The 13,280-nt window shown below is 53.8% G+C and overlaps 1 protein-coding gene across 1 annotated transcript in view; it reads left to right on the top strand.

Moving 5' to 3' along the window:
* Positions 1 to 13,280, top strand: part of LGR6 (leucine rich repeat containing G protein-coupled receptor 6) — a 202,899-nt gene that overhangs the window by 145,047 nt on the left and 44,572 nt on the right. The gene's annotated exons all lie outside the window — the stretch shown is intronic.

Below are 13,280 nucleotides of genomic sequence, written 5' to 3'. Positions count from 1 at the left end.
TCAAGGACTGTCTCTTGCTTCGGTTGTACAATATCTAGTGCAATAGAGCCCTGTTTTTGGTTGGTCCCTAGCTACTATTGTAATAACCATGATTCTTAATAATAATAACGATGACAAAACAGACAAATTCTCCGGTATAGTCTGTCCTGCGGGCAGGCTAGCATTAGCATAGACTCCAAGGTTCTTGTAAGTCAGGCGTGGATCCTGCTGTAGGACAGGAACTCCATCAGAAAACAGGACTGCTCCTAGCTACCGGCACTGGGGTGTTGCTGAACTGCGGGAGAGAGCGAAAAGCCTCGCCCAGGAGTCCATGTGGCTGCCCTGTGAACAGCCCGGGTTTAATGGACCATACACTGGCCTCATGTGAAAAACAAACAAACAAGCAAATAAATCAGGGCTCCAAAATGTCTGAGCAGGCGGCTTCTTGCCCTCAGTTGCACAGAAACCTCTCCCGCTGTGCTGGCCTTGGGCAGAACCCAACGAAAGAAGGGGAAGGGCATGGGAATAAACAGAGAGGACGTGTCCTGTCATAAAAGTGTCACTCAGAGAGACAGGGCGTTTTCCGTGCTTAGCGGGAAGCTGCTTAGATACTGCAGACAAATTGCTGGGCCCAGATCTTCAAAGGTATTTAGGTGCCTAACTCCTACTGGGGCCTAAATACTTTTGAGGAGCTGGGCCATGGTCCCTAGGTGTGCTCCCCAGAGGGCTGGGGGCAAGGCGGTCTCAGGAAACACTCTCCCTTGCATTTGGACCGACAGAGCCCGAGGCACCCAGAACAGGGAGGAGGGTGTTAGACTTTGGTACTGGTAGCTTGGGGCGGGGGGGGGGTCTCCTCCAGATTTCCACTGGACGTGTCGGTGTGTACTTACAATGGAACCACGAGGTACTCGGTTAACATGGCCGTGGGTGTGGGGCACGTCCCGAGAAAAAGAGAGGCCAGGTTAGATTTTCAGACAGGCACATTATAGATCAGTGAAAGGAAGCTGAGTCGCACGTGGGGTGACGGGAGGCTGCCGTCAACATGACGTCTCTGCTGTCTGTCCAAGTGTTCCATGTGGGCCCCTCACCATGGTATCTGATCACCAGCCCTGCCTAGGGCCTGCTTCTGGCAGTTCTTTACGTGCAACTGTTTGCTTGGATGATGTCAGTGTGGACCAGATGGAACCTTCATGGTTTACAGTCTCCCCTAATCCCCCCTCCCCCCGCCCCCAAAAACCATAACACCCAGTGTAAAACAGAGGGGAAAAGCATCGGAGACCAGCTGGGAGAAGAGAAATCTCTGTGCGTAGAGCTCATTTCCCACTGTCCGGGGTTTGTGTGCGTGGCAGGCAAAGCCGGAGCAGTTTGCTGCGACGATTACATGATGGAGGCATCAAGGAATCTCGCATTCATGGCCAAGAGCCGCCCACTGGTCAGCAGGCTCCAGCTATTCCATTGTCCGGATTGGTTTCAAGCCCCAGGTGACACCTTTCCTTGGACTGGCACGTACATTGCTCCAGATTCCCAGCGCCCTTCAGGCAGCACCAAGGGGTCAGAGTCTAGCTGTAAAGTAGCTGGTGGAGATGGGAGAGAGGTGCTCCACAAAGCCCCTAGGAACCATGTGACAGCAGCATACGTTACACCAGCCTCCTGCTCAGGCCAACCTGGCATAACCCAGCCCCGCTGGCTCTCTGCCACCTCTCCTGTGCAGAGCTCGACAGCAGGGGAAATTGATAGTGTCAAAGTCCAGGAGACCATTGATCTAGGAAACAGGCACAGCATGGAAATAGGCTGAGGAAGCTCCCCACACTGTCCTTCCCCTCCCTTTGTCTCCCTCATCTCCTGCCCTCGCAGGAAATTGCCAGTTAGGCACTGCCTCTGCGGCTGGAGATTTGTTGCTTTGTCCACTGATCCAAGGAGCCCCCTTGTTGCGTCTCCTCCTTTCTTCCCGGCTCCTACCTGGGGTGCGCAGGTGTGAGGATAAGGAGAGTGCCCGGAGCTTCTGCCCATGCACTCCCCTGGCCTGTTGCAATCACAGTTCCTGACTGCACCACTGGGGGGCACCCCTTGTCCCCGAAAGAGCAGGGCTGGTCGATTGGCGCTGCACTCCACAAAAGAGGTGTAGCAGTGGGAGCTCGCCCCTTGTGCTGTGGGGCACTGAGGGAGCATTCTGTGATCTAGCCACTAGCCCACACTGCCTCCCCTTTGGACACCTCCTTTAAACTTCTTCCTCTTGCCTCCAGTACAGGCTGGGGATATTTTGCTAATCTCACATGTGGTATTTAACCTATTCTTCAGTATTTCATGGGCCAAATTCTGCTCCCAGTTGTTTTATGGGTGTAACCTTAGTGAAGTCAAGGAGATGGCCAGAATGTTGCTCAGAGCAGAACCTGCTCCGGTGTTTCCAAGAGGTGCATTTTGTTCCATTGCGGATATGGAGCCATGTGCCATGTTGTTATGGCTATTACTTCTAAAGCTCAGCAGAGGTAAAGACATTTTGAGTGGGGTTTTCAAAGGCACTGATGGGAGCTAGTTACCCAGCTCCCAAAGCCAGAGATTCCCCACCATGTCTAGACAGCTGGATTGGCCAGGATAGGCAGGGAGAGGGACTGTACTTTGTAAAATACAATCAGATCTTTTAAATCAGCAGTTCTCAAACTGTGGGTCGGGACCCCAAAGTGTGTCATGACCCCATTTTACTGGGGTCTTCAGGGATGGCTTAGACTTGCTGGGGCTTGAGGCCCAAGCCAAAGCCCGAGGGATTCAGCCCTGGGTGGCAGAGCTCAGGTTACAGGCCCCCTGGCTGGGGCTGAAGCCCTTGGGCTTCTGTTTTGACCCCTTCCCTACCTGGGGCGGTGGTTCAGGCTTCGGTCCCACCTCCTGGGGTCGTGTAGTAATTTTTTTGTCAGAAGCAGGTCGCAGTGCAATGAAGTTTGAGAAGTCCTGTTTTAGATTCAAGAGAGAAATGGCTCCGATTGCTCTGTGCAATCCCTCCGCAGCTGGGAGCTGCGGGCATTCAGGAATTCTCCTCTGCATGCCCAGTCTGTGCACAGACAGATCACAGTGAGAGCTCCCTTTGAGCAGATACTGCTGCACTAATCACCTGGAAAGAGGTAAAGAGAAAGTGGGGTTGTTGAGCTCCCCTCCTCTGCCAGCCTAATCAGTAGTGCCCCACAGAGCCAGGGCAGCCGTGCATTGCCCCCTTCACAAGAGATGTGCAAATGACCTGTTGAAGCCCTGCTGGAGCTGCAGACCCCCCTGTCCCAGCTGCTCAGGAAGGCACAGACACCAAACCATGGCAGGAGAAAGCAGCGAGGTGAAAACGTTTGCGCCACAGCCTTGCTACTCTGATGTTGGTCTATCTCCAGTTATTACTCTCGAAGGTTTTCGTGTGAGCCGCTTACTAGAAGAGTATTTCCCCCTCTGGCTATCCCAAATCTTCATTATTTAGACATCTCTCATGCAAGATAACAGGAGGGAAGATAAAACCTCTGTCTCCTATGTGGTTTGGTATGTGTTCCAAGCCTCTTGGAAAAACCCAGTGAGGCGTGTCGCCAGTTCACCTGGGGATAGGAGAATACACACGAAGGAGCCACACAGACACAACAGGGCTGGGGCAAGAAGCCCCAGTAGGGGAACAGCCATGGAGCCAAGGTTTAGGCTGGGAAGCTCTTTGAGATGAGCATGTTTTTGGGACTGTCTGCTAAGACTCCCAAGGAGACTGGGGATAAATCGCAGAGCTCAAGAGACCTTAGAATCATAGAACAACCCCCCTTAGTCTTCTCTTTACTAAGATGAACAGCCCCAGGTAATTCAATATCATAGAATCATAGACTATCAGGGTTGGAAGGGACCTCAGGAGGTCATCTAGTCCAACCCCCTGCTCAAAGCAGGAACAATCCCCAACTAAATCATCTCAGCCAGGGCTTTGTCAAGCCTGACCTTAAAAACTTCTAAGGAAGGAGATTCCACCACCTCCCTAGGTAATACATTCCAGTGTTTCCCCACCCTCCTAGTGAAAAAGTTTTTCCTAATATCCAACCTAAACCTCCCCCACTGCAACTTGAGACCATTACTCCTTGTTCTGTCATCTGCCACCACTGAGAACAGTCTAGAGCCATCCTCTTTGGAACACCCTTTCAGGTAGTTGAAAGCAGCTATCAAATCCCCCCTCATTCTTCTCTTCCGCAGACTAAACAATCCCAGTTCCCTCAGCCTCTCCTCATAAGTCATGCGTTCCAGTCCCCTAATCATTTTTGTTGCCCTCTGCTGGACGCTTTCCAATTTTTCCACATCCTTCTTATAGTGTGGGGCCCAAAACTGGACACAGTACTCCAGATGAGGCCTCACCAATGTCGAATAGAGGGGAACGATCATGTCCCTCGATCTCCTGGCAATGCCCCTACATATACATCCCAAAATGCCATTGGCCTTCTTGGCAACAAGGGCACACTGTTGACTCCTATCCAGCTTCTCGTCCACTGTAACCCCTAGTTCCTTTTCTGCAGAACTGCTGCCGAGCCATTCGGTCCCTAGTCTGTAGCGGTGCATGGGATTCTTCCATCCTAAGTGCAGGACTCTGCACTTGTCCTTGTTGAACCTCATCAGATTTCTTTTGGCCCAGTCCTCTAATTTGTCTAGGGCCCTCTGTATCCTATCCCTACCCTCCAGTGTATCTACCTTTCCTCCCAGTTTAGTGTCATCTGCAAACTTGCTGAGGGTGCAATCCACGCCATCCTCCAGATCATTAATGAAGATATTGAACAAAACCGGCCCGAGGACCAACCCTTGGGGCACTCCGCTTGATACCAGCTGCTAACTAGACATGGAGCCATTGATCACTACCCGTTGAGCCCGACAGTCTAGCCAGCTTTCTATCCGCCTTATAGTCCATTCATCCAGCCCATACTTCTTTAACTTGCTGGCAAGAATACTGTGGGAGACCGTGTCAAAAGCTTTGCTAAAGTCAAGGAACAACATGTCCACTGCTTTCCCCTCATCCACAGAGCCAGTTATCTCATCATAGAAGGCAATTAGATTAGTCAGACATGACTTGCCCTTGGTGAATCCATGCTGACTGTTCCTGATCACTTTCCTCTCCTCTAAATGCTTCAGAATTGATTCCTTGAAGACCTGCTCCATGATTTTTCTAGGGACTGAGGTGAAGCTGACTGGCCTGTAGTTCCCAGGATCCTCCTTCTTCCCTTTTTTAAAGATGGGCACTGCATTAGCCTTTTTCCAGTCGTCCGGGACTTCCCCTGATCGCCATGAGTTTTCAAAGATAATGGCCAATGGCTCTGCAATCACATCCGCCAACTCCTTTAGCACTCTCGGATGCAACGCATCCGGCCCCATGGACTTGTGAACATCCAGCTTTTCTAAATAGTCCCGAACCACTTCTTTCTCCACAGAGGGCTGGTCACCTCCTCCCCATGCTGTGCTGCCCAGTGCAGCAGTCTGGGAGCTGACCTTGTTCGTGAAGACAGAGGTGAAAAAAGCATTGAGTACATTAGCTTTTTCCACATCCTCTGTCACTAGGTTGCTTCCCTCATTCAGTAAGGGGCCCACACTTTCCTTGGCTTTCTTCTTGTTGCTAACATACCTGAAGAAACCCTTCTTGTTACTCTTAACATCCCTTGCTAGCTGCAACTCCAGGTGTGATTTGGCCTTCCTGATTTCACTACTGCATGCCTGAGCAATATTTTTATACTCCTCCCTGGTCATTTGTCCAATCTTCCACTTCTTGTGAGCTTCTTTTTTGTGTTTCAGATCAGCAAGGATTTCACTGTTAAGCCAAGCTGGTCGCCTGCCATATTTACTATTCTTTCTACACATTGGGATGGTTTGTCCCTGTAACCTCAATAAGGATTCTTTAAAATACAGCCAGCTCTCCTGGACTCCTTTCCCCCTCATGTTATTCTCCCATGGGACCCCGCCCATCAGTTCCCTGAGGGAATCAAAGTCTGTTTTTCTGAAGTCCAGAGTCCGTATTCGACTGCTCTCCTTTCTTCCCTGTGTCAGGATCCTGAACACGACCATCTCATGATCACTGCCTCCCAGGGTCCCATCCAGTTTTGCTTCCCCTACTAATTCTTCCCAGTTTGTGAGCAGCAGGTCAAGAAGAGCTCTGCCCCTAGTTGGTTCCTCCAGCACTTGCACCAGGAAATTGTCCCCTACACTTTCCAAAAACTTCCTGGATTGTCTGTGCACCGCTGTATTGCTCTCCCAGCAGATATCAGGGTGATAGAAGTCTCCCATGAGAACCAGGGCCTGCGATCTAGTAACTTCCGTGTGTTGCCAGAAGAAAGCCTCGTCCACCTCATCCCCCTGGTCCGGTGGTCTACAGCAGACTCCCACCGCGACATCACTCTTGTTGCTCACACTTCTAAACTTAATCCAGAGACACTCAGGTTTTTCTGCAGTTTCATACCGGAGCTCTGAGCAGTCATACTGCTCTCTTACATACAATGCAACTCCCCCACCTTTTCTGCCCTGCCTGTCCTTCCGCAACAGTTTATATCCATCCATGACAGTACTCCAGTCATGTGAGTTATCCCACCAAGTCTCTGTTATTCCAATCACATCATAATTCCTTGACTGTGCCAGGACTCCCAGTTCTCCCTGCTTGTTTCCCAGGCTTCTTGCATTTGTGTATAGGCACTTGAGATAACTCGCTGATCGTCCCTCTTTCTCAGTATGAGGCAGGAGCCCTCCCCTCTTGCGTTCTCCTGCTCATGCTTCCTCCTGGTATCCCACTTCCCCACTTACCTCAGGGCTTTGGTCTCCTTCCCCCGGTGAACCTAGTTTAAAGCCCTGCTCACTAAGTTCGCCAGCCTGCTTGCGAAGATGCTCTTCCCTCTCTTCGTTAGGTGGAGCCTGTTTCTGCCTAGCACTCCTCCTTCTTGGAACACCATCCCATGGTCAAAGAATCCAAAGCCTTCTCTCCGACACCACCTGTGTAGCCATTGGTTGACTTCCATGATTCAACGGTCTCTACCCAGGCCTTTTCCTTCCACGGGGAGGATGGAGGAGAACACCCTTGCGCCTCAAACTCCTTTATCCTTCTTCCCAGAGCCACATAGTCTGCAGTGATCCACTCAAGGTCATTTTTGGCAGTATCATTGATGCCCACATGGAGAAGCAGGAAGGGGTAGCGATCCGAGGGCTTGATGAGTCTCGGCAGTCTCTCCGTCACATCGCGAATCTTAGCTCCTGGCAAGCAGCAGACTTCTCGGTTTTCCCGGTCGGGGCACCAGATAGATGACTCAGTCCCCCTGAGGAGAGAGTCCCCGACCACCACCACCCGCTTCCTTCTCTTGGGAGCAGTGGTCGTGGAACCCCCAACCCTAGGACAGTGCATCTCATGCCTTCCAATCGGCGGAGTCTCCTTCTGTTCCCTTCCCTCAGATGTATCATCTAGTCCACTCTCCGCATTAGTACCTGTGGAGAGAACATGAAAATGGTTACTTACCTGTATCTGCGCTGCTGGTACATGGATGCTCCCCTATCTTCTTCTGGAGGTCACATGCTGCCAAATTTCTTCACCATCCTCCTGTCCCTGCTGCGCAGCCTGCTCTGAATCTTCAGAACATTGTGTCCGTAGAAGCATATTCTGATGTCCGTCCAGGAAATCTTCAGTTTCTCTTATGCAACGCAGGGTCGATACCTGTTTCTCCAGACCTTGAACCGTCTCTTCCAATATGGAGACCAGCTTGCACTTTGTACAGACAAAGTCGCTTCTGTCCTGTGGAAGAAAGACAAACATGGCACATCCAGTGCAAGTCACAACAGCTGAACACTCCCCATCCATATTACCTTCCTTCTATGAGCTTCCTCAGGAGTTGTAGTAACTACTCAGAGAAGCTTGCAAGACGTAAGCCTCAGTGGGCTCTCCCCGGGCGAACTCCTTCTGTTAGCCTCTCTGCTGTTTGCCGCTCAGCTGGTTTGCAGCTGACTGGCTTTTTATAACAGTCAGGCCCACTCAAGGCTCACACGGAACAAAGCACTCCCAATTCACACTTTTCAAACAATCAAACACACGGTCAAACTGTCAAACTGTCCCCGCAATAGACACTCAGATACTCACCAACACAACCCCCCTAATGCAGCCCTTAGCGTACCTCCTCTCAGACAGATCCCAGGCAAACTCCCTCTGTTAGCCTCTCTGCTGTTCACCTTATGTGACACATTCTTTATATAGCACCTTTGGCGTGAGTATGAGAAAAGGGTAGTATTCCTTTAAATAGGTTGTGAGCCCTCTAATGGCGCTCACTGTGTTCTAGAAGCTGTAGTGAGGCCTGGCATATCTATTGTGTATCGTTAGTAAACACAGTTATGTGGACTCCACTGAGCTGTGTACTTTCTGCGTGGTATGGCTGCTGTGCGAAGAGCAAAAGATGCCTCCTTCAATGCCAGAGAGCTGGGAAAGAGTTCCTAAGAAAACAATGAAGCACACTAGGAACAACAGAAGGCGAAAGCCAGCAGCTGGTAGCTCCCACTGCAAAGGCAAGGTTGGGTTATGGTGAGAGTAGAGGGCAGAAGCGTAGGGCAGGAGGCTTTGGGTTGAGATTGCAGGAGGTGACAGGAAGGAGCCAAGTGGTGCTAAGGGAAACCTCAAGCTTTGGAAAGAGCAGAAGTGAGGAATGTCAGAAGCTCAGACGCCAGCCACAGCGTTATCCTGGGTAGCGAGTCCCGGTGGCCTGGTAAAACGTACCATGTTCGGGGCTGTAAAACACAAACCGTACAGCGCTGGGGCAATGCACGCACGTTAACCCGAGTTTCGATCACCCAGCCCGCTTCTGCAGCTGCTCATCCCCCCTGCCGCCCCAGAGCGGGGGGGGGGTCTCTTGTTCTTCACGGGAACCCACATTGCAATGTGAGGAGGGCAGCTGAGGGAGGGGAGAGATTTTTGCCTCCATCCTGTTATGATGTTGCCACAGAGGCAGGGCCGGGTTCACAGTGGCTCCATGGAGCCGGGCCCATGCTCAGAAGGGGCCCCGGCCTGCTCCGCTTGCCCTGCGCCCCGACACCCCGCTGGCTCCCCCTGCCCATCACTTGCTCCTCTCGGTCTGCCCGCCAGCTGGCCGAGGGCTCCTCTCTGCCCCCAGGCAGGACCCCAGTGCACCTCTGGTTGTGGGGCCCCACCTGGCTCCCCGGAGCTGAGCCGCCCGGGAATGGTGCAGAAGCCTGGCCAGTCTCGGCGTGTGGGGGGCTTGGCTGGGCCCCTCCAGGCAAGTGCGTCTTGAGGGAGCCCGGCTGGGGCAGACCCTGGCCTGGCTGATCGTGCCACTCCCGAGGGGCCGGAGCGATTCCTGGCCCCGGGCTCAGCCCACAGACACAGTCGCCTCCCAGCAGCTCCGGTGAGTGTGGCTGGGAGGCAGGGCGTGGGGGAGGGGGTTTCTGGGAAATCTGGGGGGGTGCTGGGCCGTGAGGGGGTGGGGAAGATGTGTATGTGTTGGGGCACTAAGGAGTGGGGGTTCTGTTGGGGGCGCTGGGCAGGGGTGGTGTTGTGCAGGGCACTGTGCATTTCTGGGGGAGGTTGGGGGGGCGTTGGGCATAGTGGGTCTGGGGGGGCTCTGGTCATAGGGAGTCGGACGGGTGTTGGGCGGGGGGCTGTGTGGCGTGGCATGGGCCTGCCCCCACAGGGGAAGGGGCACGCTGGCATCACAGGGCCCCTGTGCATCTGGCAACTGCTGGGTTGTAAATAGTGCTCTCGCACTGGGCTGGGCAGAGCCGGGGGCCTGGTTGGCCCCTCAGTCTGGGGACTGACCTCCCCGTGCCAGGCTCCATTGCCTCCATGGGCACCCACAAATATTTTTGGCGCCAGGCCTACAAAAGGTTAATCCGGCCCTGCACAGAAGACAAAGCTTCTTATGCCAAAGCTGTGAGAAGGGGCGTTTGTGGCCCGGGGTGCCGACTCTCGTCACATCCATGGCAAGGAGACGGGTTTCGGCAAGCCAGCAGGGCCTCTGTTATGCTAATATGGGAGGTGGGTGGCATGTCTGTGAACTTGGATGCCTCTCAACTGAAAATTGGCATTGGCTGGAGCCCTCGAACGGCACCGACTGACAGGGAAAGGGCTCGGCTCTGGCTCGCCCACGGGCCTGCGTAGCTCTCCCTCAGCTCCCGGCTCGCTTTCAGACACTGCAAACCGGGCGGTGGCTGTGCACACCTTACTGTGCGTTATGGCTGGTGCTGCAGGCAGGCCTGAGGGCCGGCCAAGATCGGGGCCCTGTTGTGCAGGGCACTGCCCCAAAGAATGCACCCCAATAGACCCGGCAGGCAAAGGGAGGGGAAGGGGTAGGTCACTCCAGCAGAGTGGGGTCAGGTGCCATGGCTCACTGCAGGAGGGATTAGCTTACTGGACGGAAAAGGGAATTGGGGGGACTTAGAAGGGAGGGGAAATGCAGGGCAATAGAGTAGGGGAGCAGAGAACAGGAAGGAAGGATAGTTCTCCGTTCCCCCTCTCTAATATGGGGACGGTACCATTAGTCCCTGATCTACCTGATGGGGGAGGAAGTGAGGGACTAATGGGTGTTTGCAGAGCACTATCGAAGGGCTACAGAACTGACATGAGCAAGAGGAGGGTGAAGAAGGCTGGGGAGCAGGCAGTGTGCTGGGGCATAGAAAGATGGGGCTGCAGGGAACAAAGAGGGCCGGAAGAGCAGAGATGGGGCATGGATTCGCAGGAATGCGGGGAAAGGAGGGGAGCGAAGAGGGGGAGGGGAGGCCCCTTCCAGACAAAGGAGAGGCAAGAAAACCAGAGGCAGAATGGGAGAAAAGGCAGCGACTGGTGTAGAGTGGGATGAGCTATTCTGGGTAGCTGGGAGAGGCTCTGGAAGGGGTTCAGATACCAGGGTGACGGGCCCAGCTTAGGGACCTCAGGAGACCTGAATAGAGAGGAGGGGGATAAAGTGACAGGGGAGGGAGAAGTGAAGAAGGACCCTCCCTGCAAGGAGGTGAGTGAGTGGTGGATTTATGGCTGCTCCTTTCCTACCCTTTGGCATAGACATCCAGCATCTCTATGTGGGGGGCTTGCTCAGGGGCAGGATTCGGAGCGTTTCTGCTATGGTCTCACTGGCTTCTGCGGATCCTGCAGCTAAATCACTGGAGGGAAAGGTAGAAAATAAGCGACAGTCCTCCCTGACGCCCCCGGAGCGGCCTGGGGAGCGTCCGAGCCGTGGCTGGGGTAGAGGGACTGGTACCAGGATCTGGTATCAGTGTCTCCTGCCCTCCCACCCCCACCAACTGTGGTAAAACCGGGGGAGGCAGCGGCCCCTAGCCTACTGCACCCTGAAGGCCTGTGGGTGGAGATGGCAGCCCCCTGCAGAGCTGGGGAAGGAGGAGCAGTCCCCAGGCCTTGGAAGATAGCTAAAAGGGAACGTGACCAACAGCTACGCCTTTGGCCTGAGCTGCTCTCTGATGCCCCTTACAGACACACATCCACGAACCCCAACACATGCACACCCACCCTATACATCACACACACCCCACCCACACACATCCTGTGCATCCCCATACACACACACCAACACATGCACATTCCCTGCCCTCATGTACACACACAGGCCGGTCCCTTGTTGAAGCACACTTCCCATCACCCATAGCATGGACCGTGCAGGGCTTTGCAGGACTGGTGGTGCGGCTCTCCCTTCACCCATCCATAGAAGGCCACGGAGAGTCATCCATTAAGTAGCTTCCCCATTCCTGCCCCGTCCTCAGGCCTGACCGTACCACCACTGCCTCCATGCGAGCTCCAGGATGCTGAGGTCTTTCCTGGATCCAGGACTCCTCAGCGGTTTGGAGAAAACAGCACCCCTACAGCCGGGGGCTTGTGTGTGCCTCTCCAGTGTGTTGGAGCAGTCAACGGGGCAGTGTACACAAGGCCCTGAGATCAGGCTTCATCCCACCTGCCTGGGGTGACCTGCTTGTTCCCCATCTCTGCAGCTCCCCAGTCTCTGACACTTCCTCCTCTAATCACAGACGGGAGATAAATCACTTGGAGGGAACAAACCTTCCCTTGTTTAAAAGCCCTATTTTTAAAAAAAAAAAAAAACGTTCATCAATTAAAAACGTCTCCCGAAAGGGCTGATCCCAAACCCACTGGCCCCAGGCGTCAGATCTGCCTAACCTTGCCTCACAGGAAGTGCCCTCACCACAGGCTTTCACAACGCACTGCTCCCATTATGTGGGTAATTAAACAGGCTTTGGAAACGCAGAGAGCAGGGCTGGAGCCTACTGATGTCACTGAATGTTTAGACTTTCTGTGGGGTGGGGGGACTGTGCCCTGGGCCACGAAAGCAGGAGGGAGGAAGCTGGGAATCTTCCAGCTGAGACCCCCCTCCCTCGCCCCCCGCCCCCGGCCAGGGTTGGCTTAACCCTTTCAGGAACATGGGGCACTTGTCGCTGTCTGGGAGGAGCCTTTTGCCAAAGGATGCCCAGGCACTGGTGCAGAATTTGCCTTCCCCAGTGGTGTATGGGGATCCCTGGGCCACACGCAGTCGGAATCCCTGGGCTGTGCACCATCGGGACCCCTGGGCCGTGCACAGTCAGCAGATGCAGCTCTAGACAGTCTGCAAAACTTCGGTGTGCCTAACCCTCCATGCCCTGGTATCTGGGCATGGGCGGATTTTCATCATGTAGCAGTGGGGAGCACGTGCTGACCTCTCAGTCGCTATTTTTCCCAGCACTTATTAGCAGCTCTCTCATTCTCCCCTCCGTCCCGCCGGCAGAGCATTCAAAAACAAAATTGCTTCTCCCAGAAACCTGCCACCCCAAGCAGCTGCCTAGTTTGTCGAGCACTAGAGCGTCCGCTGCACAATCAAGATCCCTGCGACAAGCAGTCAAAATTTGTGGGCTGCGCCCAGCTCTCTGCAGTGGAGACCCACGGCTCTTTCCCTTCTGACCAGGGTATCTCTAGGCTAAAGAGTTCCCTGCCTTCGCTGGGTTATTCCCTGCAAAAGACAGTCGGCCTAAGCAGGTCTACTTCACTTCTGCCCTGGTACACAATGTAATTGTGCCACTTATAAGTCACCACACAGTGCATCCTTTGCAAGCACATGTCTTCTTAGGGCAAAAGCCCGTAAGGTTTCTCTAGGCTATTGCACGTTAATGACAGATCTGTCACAACCCCAACTTGAGACACATCCTGCCTCACTTTCAGAGGTGCCGAGCGCCCTCGTCCGGTCCAGGTTGAGCTGTGGGAGCTCAGCACTTCCTGACAATCAGCCCTGGAGGGCCTCTCAATTTGGGCACCCAGAAAAGTGAAGCACTCACCGCCCGTGGCCCCTGACGAAGACTTT

The sequence above is a fragment of the Eretmochelys imbricata genome, chromosome 21 (assembly GCF_965152235.1).
Source record: "Eretmochelys imbricata isolate rEreImb1 chromosome 21, rEreImb1.hap1, whole genome shotgun sequence".
NCBI lineage: Eukaryota > Metazoa > Chordata > Testudines > Cheloniidae > Eretmochelys > Eretmochelys imbricata.
This window is presented reverse-complemented; position numbering and strand designations above follow the sequence as displayed.